Source organism: Bacillus rossius, chromosome 1, assembly GCF_032445375.1.
Source record: "Bacillus rossius redtenbacheri isolate Brsri chromosome 1, Brsri_v3, whole genome shotgun sequence".
NCBI classification, from domain to species: Eukaryota; Metazoa; Arthropoda; class Insecta; order Phasmatodea; family Bacillidae; genus Bacillus; species Bacillus rossius.
The window spans coordinates 274,521,590-274,529,351 of NC_086330.1; the positions used below are offsets into that span (position 1 = coordinate 274,521,590).

Consider the following 7,762-nt stretch of genomic DNA (forward strand, 5'->3'; position numbering starts at 1 on the left):
TTTTCTTTGATGTGTAACATCTTAGCTCACGGTACACGGCATTTGGTAGGAACAATTTCGTGCACGGAACGGAAGTCGCATGGAACGGAAATGTGTAACCACGGTGCTGCCATCTGTAGCGGATGTCTCGAACCTAAGTTCACAAAGCCAAAGGGAATCTTTATAGTATTAACTGTTGAATGAAATTTAACAAAATGTGTAATATTGTAATAAAATTCACTGTCGAAAATCAGGTCCAAAGCCGGGGTTAGGAATTTTTTAAAAGTCTTTTTCGCTTTAATTGCAGCTGATTCCTTATATGTACCTATAGTTTAAAATTTTAGTCTGCCTATAAAATGATTCAATAGTCAACGTAGCTGCTCCGGCAACGAATTCTAGCGGTGGTGCAGAAACAAATTGTGATCCGCAGGAAATGTAGTTAAAACACAATTTGTATATATTTATTACACTCGGCATTATTTCAGAGGACTTTACGTCAAATTTAGTGTCACAGTTTTATATTATAAGTGTATTTTCAATATGAGAACACATGAATTATTTTCCCGTTACTGATGTTAGATATTACACATCTTTACGAGTACTGAAAAGACTGGCACACATTTTTATATCCTTCATGTATGGTAAAATAGGCGTTATTTAATTATTACGTTGTTTGAACGTGAAATTACACGTGTTTTTTTTTAATAACTGGTAATTTATTGCGTCTTTAGAGAGCTAGTTTCCTAGATTATTTTGATTCTATTTATAGTTTTTTTTCGGAGATTTAATTGATCTTTTTTATTTATCAAGTTGGTAGTGTAGAAATTGATTTATCAATTTACCTAGCATTTATTCAATGGGTTCTAGAAACTTAAAGAACAATTAATGATTAAATTTCAGCGTGAACTTAAAGCATGAAATCGTGTCGTGTACAGTTTTAAAATTACCATTTACATAAAGACTTATTCATAAAATTCCTAATTTTTATAATGATATTATGCATAATGAAACTATTTTCCCAAGACCCTGAAAATGGGCCTTCTTATGATTTTGAAAACATACATTTTTAATAGTCCATTAGTATTAGCCTTAAAATATTATTACGACAAAGACTAGCATTGAAGTACACATTGCCTTAGTTTTTAAAACCATCATTTCAACATTTTATGTATATAACTACGCATAAAATGATTATCATGGATTTATTTAAAATCATTAATAAAATACTTAGGGTAAATTTTGACACACTAATAAATGGCTTCGAAACACATTCCACAATTTATCGAAATAAATTCATTAAAATTTATGTGATGTCACTTATACGCCATTAGCGCGGGTTTATTGTCATTTAAGGAATTTAATGTACTTATTATATTTAATATTTTAGTTTCAATCATATTTTCTGATTTTATTTAATATTTTCGTTTCAGTCATGAACCTACTAAATAATCTTAGGATGGCATTTTCAGTCATATTTATTTTTGACATATTTTTTTTCGAAAGAGCGTGCCTTAAAATGTATAACTACTTTTCACTAACGATTTTAAGAAAATTAAGTCGGATAAAATGACCTTTCAAACCAAAAACTTGAAACTATGAAAATAAATAGTAAGTTAGTTATACATTTTAGTTAAAATAACTGTTTTAAATCAGTCTTTCAGGAGATATAAAATTAATTTTTTATGATAATCTTAAAATAATCAATTTTTTTAAAAGCCATTGAAATGTTTAATTCAATATTACAAGTTATTAATTCTGAGTGAACCATTTCCCATGTTCATGGAATAAAATTTTTAATATGAATCCTGTAGATAATTGAATTAAAATAACTATTACAAATATATTTTTTTCTTTCTCTATTCTTGTATCCAGTTAGAATCACTTAGTAAATACAAATTGATGTTGGAACCTTAATTCTGCTCTCATATCCCTTACAAATTGATCAGATAGTAACATCTAGAATTTTGGGTGAAGTAAACATTTAATGTTCCTACTGTTATGAGCTGTGGTTTAGAACAGTTCTGTATACAGATAAATCTATTGATGGTTCTGAAGTTTATTTCCACCAACTAGTGAACATATATTATGTACAAATCTCCTCTGTCTTCCTTTCTTTTCTCATTATTCTCTACGAGCTACATAAAACCACCAAATGTGCATTATCTGATAATGGCCTCAAAATACTTGGTTGTGATTCGTTACATAAAGCTGAGAAATTTTAAAAGCAACGATTTATGTGATTTTACCTGCTGCTGTTTGAGTAGGCATTAATTCTAACTTTAAAAAATTTTTTTAAGTTACAAAAATATCTATTTTGGAATATAATTATTAATGTAAATAAAATTATTGACGAAGGGGGCACCCGGGTTTGAACCGGGGACCTCTCGATCTGCAGTCGAATGCTCTACCACTGAGCTATACCCCCTTGCATGGTACACATATACTTAATTAAATTTTCTTGTATATCATTGTTCCAACTTGATGATAAATTCATTTCTTCATTGTTCACAAAGTCTTCTTGCATGTACGTCACATCCTGCAAGGGGAGATACCTGTCTAGGCGTTTCAACCATGTAGACGCAGCGACCTCGCTCAGCCTTAAGGGGGTCATTGTCGCAAGTGTATCTATGTGGAGCAAGAGCCTGTCTCTATCTCCGGGTGATGCATTCAGGGGAGGGTCCTATTGACCAAACCGCTTTTTTTTTCTTCAGGGCAAGGATGCTTGATCATATTCCGGATTAGAGCTCTGCGTGACGATATAATTTTTTCACTTGTCAATTGATATGATCACTCGGTCCAATAAAAAAAAAAGTAATTTATTAGAAGATATGACGCGTGAACACAATTACAAATATTTTAAAAATTCTACGTATTAGAAAATGTCATTCATAATATCTGCGTGATTATTAAAAAATACTAACTACTTTTTAATATGTTATAGAAGTTTAAAAAATTTTGCTTCCAAAAATCTGCGAATTTAAGCAAATAAACTTATTTATTTGTTACGTATATGAAACAAATACTAAATTTAACTAAACCGTTTTGTTGAAACAGTAAAATAAAATCAAAGAAAAAATAGGAAAAGCACACTTAGATATTTACACCTGAAATTTACGAAGGACACGGATCTCAAATTATTCAGAAATCACCGCATTTTTTTTTTTTACATTTTCGTAAATTTAAGGGAACGAAGTTAACTTGTTTTGAAGATAATCTCCGACAGAACCATCCTGCAGTGTTAACCAAACACGAAGAAACTTGTTAAGTGTCCCTTCCTTCTCTTTTCCGTTCCACGAGCGTGTTTACTCGTTAAAGAGACACAGAGCCCAGTGTCTGTAGTCGCTACCGCATCTCGCTCATGAGACGGGGGTCGTACATTCGAAGCTAATGGTTCAAATTCATCAGCGTCGAGTCGGCACCCATAAAATGATTGCAGTTTATTTGAAATGCATTTTTTGTTGTAAAACTGTCAGTCAATTTAACTGCAGTTTGTAACGACTTGGATTAACAACAATGGCATGTAAATTGCAATCATTCGCCGTTATATCATTGGCGTCCATGCGTGTCCACACGGACTGTACCTCTCCGATGGAAGGCAGCGAAAAACAAAACCGGAAGCGGAATAGAGTCGTCCGCCAGATGATGCAGTGCTGGCAATACACTTTTATTTCTCTCCTCCCCCCTTTACCACCCCCCCCCCCCCGAGGGGTGATGGTCGCAATTCCCCCCCCCCCCCCCACCACGCGGCGAGCGCACGAAAAAACAGCCGACCATTCCGCCCGGAACCAGATTGCAGCGGCAATAATAATTGTTATCTCCGCGGCCAATAATAATTTCCTGCAGTAATGAAATGCACTCTCCGGGCGGACGTGGCCCCTCCTCCAATCGGACGCGGTTATGTCCGCAAGCCACCGCTGCGTGTGTTCCCCTCCCCCTCAGCGATCCTCCTCCAAGGGACACTGGGGTCGAAACAGTGCTGCCATCTCTCACCCGTAATGGCACTTGCAAGGGCTCGTTTCCACACCTATAGACCACGTCGAGTCAGAGTATTGGAGGGGCGATGGGGGGGGGGGGGGGGGGGCGGCAAGCAATCCAGCTTGTAGCCTCCCGAGTTGCTTTAATCGCCCACTGATATTGTGTCCGAGTCTCCTTCGCCGGTGAAACAACGGCCTATCTGACCATCTGTCAATAAATGTGGTGGCCATCAGCGGCTGCACATTCCTTAAGGGCGTAGTTCCTTAATTTTTAGTGTTTTTAAATAATTTTTTTTAATTTGTAAAATATGTTCTTTTAAATAATTGTTGTTGTAGTAATGGGGTTAGGAAACTAGAGGCCAATTTATATCTCAACTCTAGCACAAACTGTTAGTATGTTTTGAATGGGTTATTCGTATGTATAACTTTTTACTCTTAGAAAATGTTTAAATATGACTGATAATGTTTCTGTATGAGAGAACTTGGTTTTCTGTAGTTGGAACTGCAGTTAGCTATAGTGGGAACAACCTTTGCCCGAGAATTCTTTCGCATGGTTCTCAAAAATATTTTTTTCGATGGAAGATGGCAGTTATTGTTTTTTAATATGTAAAATATAGTTTTTTTACACCTAAGCTTATCTGTAAGCTAAAATTTTTGGTTTTCTGTTCAGGAGCAAGGACACACAATTAAAAATAACATACTCGAAAACATGATACGTAACACTGTCTATGAGTTAAAAAAATTCATATATAAATGTATTGTTTGCTTACTTTGGAAAAGGTCTTCTTTTGTACATTGTGAGTTGTCATTCGAAAAATAAAGTTAACGGGTAGTTCACATTTTTAAAAAAATCTAAATGATTAGGATGTGTGTATGATTCGAATCCTTGGTATGCAAACATATTCTTATTTCGCACACTAAGTAATAATAGGAGAAGAATTAATTTCTAGAGATTATAATTTAAAATAAAATGTTTTCTATATCACAGAAATTAGATAAATTAAAAAAAATTATGAAGTTAAGTTATCAGTCAATGATGTAATATTTTACAGAAATAATGATTGGAATAAAATTAACGTTTGAGATAGCAAAAAAGAAAAAAGAAAAAAATTACTGCTCTTATGGTCATTATATAAAACAGAAATTTCTTGTCAATAGCATCAATAGTGTTTTGAGTTAAGACATTTTGTAAAACCAGACAAAATTTGTTTTAACGTTAAATATAATAAATGCATGTTAATTTGTTAAAACGAAATTTTTTAAAATATTATTATTCAAATTTATAGAGGCAATTGGATTTTATTTGTCTTGATTACAACAACCTTACTTTTTAACGACAACAGTGCATGGATAGAAGCTATAATTTGTAACTAAAACATACATGTGTAGATGATCTTGGAGTCCATTCTGGAGATCATTTTACCCGTGAATTTTTGCAGTTCCTAGATGTTTAACTGTCCATGTAAGTCTATCATAGGTATAGTTAGGTTGCAGGCACTTATAATGGTAATAAGTAAGGGATTGGGCATGCGCATTAACGCCAAGTCAATAACTGAATTCAAAATGTGAACGACTCCCTGCTCCTCAGTTTCCATCTATAAAGAAAACTTTTTTTGTTTAAAATAAAGTGTTGCAATATTCCTGGCTGAAGTGTGGTTGAAATCTGGACTATGAAAAAAATGTTTAATTTCACATCCAAAAGTATGTGGCTGCAGAGTCTCCAAAGATGTAAGTGTAGTTTTAAACTTACGAACGATGGTGTAGTTTAACTCTTGTGCTGAAGTAAAAGTACAATCCAAAGTGTAAAAGTACAATTGCTATGGTTTGGTAATTATGCTGACGTATTTATACTTGTGATGTATAAATTAACATGAACACGCAGATGTATATTTACCACAACTATTATTTATTTTTACTGCATGGTTGGGTAAATTTACAACAATAATGAACGTTTTAATTTGTAATTATTCTGATAATATTAAATATTTTTGAAGCTTATAGCAATAATTAACCATGTAAAATCAGAGAGACTTTCAACTTTACCACTTTAATTATTGTTTAAGCACACACTGCTCGTAATATCAGTGACGTACCGAAGTACCGAACTAACGACTCTGCGGTTATAAGTCTAGTGACTTAACCTTTCGTTCATCGTGCACCCTAATAAACTATTACGTAATGGGAATACAACTTTTGTTACATTATGTAAATTAAAACGAATTTGATCTAAACAAATTGCTGTTTACATATTTTTTTTTTGCAATTCCTTGATATTGTTAAATTACTCTGAAAAGTTTTTTATACTTATACAATAACGAATAAGTGTGCCTTAAGATGCACTGTACTGACAAAAATAAGGACATTGGTTAGTTTAACGTTTTATAAGTGTAATTTCCTGTATACATGCAAACGTGTAATTTAACACGTTAAATATTGTATAACAAGTGTACATTCGTGCAGTTTTAACGAAATCTTTTTTTTTAGAAACACGTGTTTAAAATTACACTAGGTGTACTAGTTTTTCAAAATTACATGGCAAAAAAGTAAAATTATTAAATCTTTTTAAATGAGATTTTAAGACATTTTTACAGCGTGTGTTCAACTATAATCACTTCATGATGGCGTTTTCACTATTCTTCCTAGCCGAGTTATTTTTTTAAATATTAAACAATTTAATAGCATTAGGCTTTATGCTACTACGGTATGTTTTATTTACCAGTTGATAAACAGAATCACTTTATCTTTAAGAAAGACACCTACTTCATGGACTCTCTATGTAAGTATGGAAATTTGGTTGCTACGAACAATTTTATTTCTCAGATTATGCAGACAGTAAAATTGTTATATCGATATAAATTTACTAGCTAAAGTACCTTGCGTTGCCCGGGCTAAAAAATCATAATAAAAGGAACATTACTACCGAATTTCAAGTCTTTAGTACATACACGTGAAAAACGGGAAATTTTGATGTCAAAGACCCCTTGAATGCACAATCTCGCTGCATCAAGATTACGCATAAGCAGAACAGTGACGCCAATTTTCAGCTTCATTTTGTGGGAAGCCAGGTAACGCCTAGGCAAGACGTGACGGACGAACCTAAAGATGGCGTGTTTCAAATTCAAGGCAACGCCATCTATTGACGAATTTTGAAACTAAACTATTATTAGCGCATTTAGTTTGCTAGCAGCCACGAGCTTCACTAAGCGGATGGGTTTAGGCAAGGAGAAGGATAGGAAGTTGCCAGACCTTACCATATGACCGCGTGTTTGACATAGAGAATGACACAAACTCACTGTTTGTGTCCATAACCTACCTCCTATGGTTTTATAGAACAAAAATGAATTCGTGTTTTTTTAACTCCCTTAGGGAAGGAATTCCATAATTATATACAGTCTATGTCACTCTCAAGCCCATAAACTATCTATATGAAAAAAAAATTCATGTCAATCTGTTGCTCTGTTGCTGCGCGAAAGAAGGCCAAACATATAAACACATGTTAAAATGTATAATATTATAAGGGATATGATTTCAAGTCTCTTTGATATAAATGTTATTATTTAAGAAGACATTGAACTAAGATTATAGAAAATACAATACATTTTAGAAATTTTAAAGAGAACATGTGAGCGAGTCTTTCAGTACTGGCTAATGACATGTAAACATTAGGTAACGAGCTATTTCATGTGTTCTCATAATGAAAATACACTCATAATACAAACATAGGAAGATATCCGCAAACATAAGAAGATCATTGGATAGTTTGTAACCAGTGTTCTTCGCAAATTCAAAGTGACAAATTTTAACAGTGA

The 7,762-nt window shown here is 33.4% G+C and overlaps 1 non-coding gene across 1 annotated transcript; it reads right to left on the reverse strand.

Moving 5' to 3' along the window:
- Window positions 1-2,332: 2,332 nt before the first annotated feature.
- On the reverse strand, window positions 2,333-2,404 carry Trnac-gca (transfer RNA cysteine (anticodon GCA)). The gene has a single exon. It is a non-coding gene; the product is annotated as a tRNA-Cys (tRNA).
- Window positions 2,405-7,762: the final 5,358 nt, after the last annotated feature.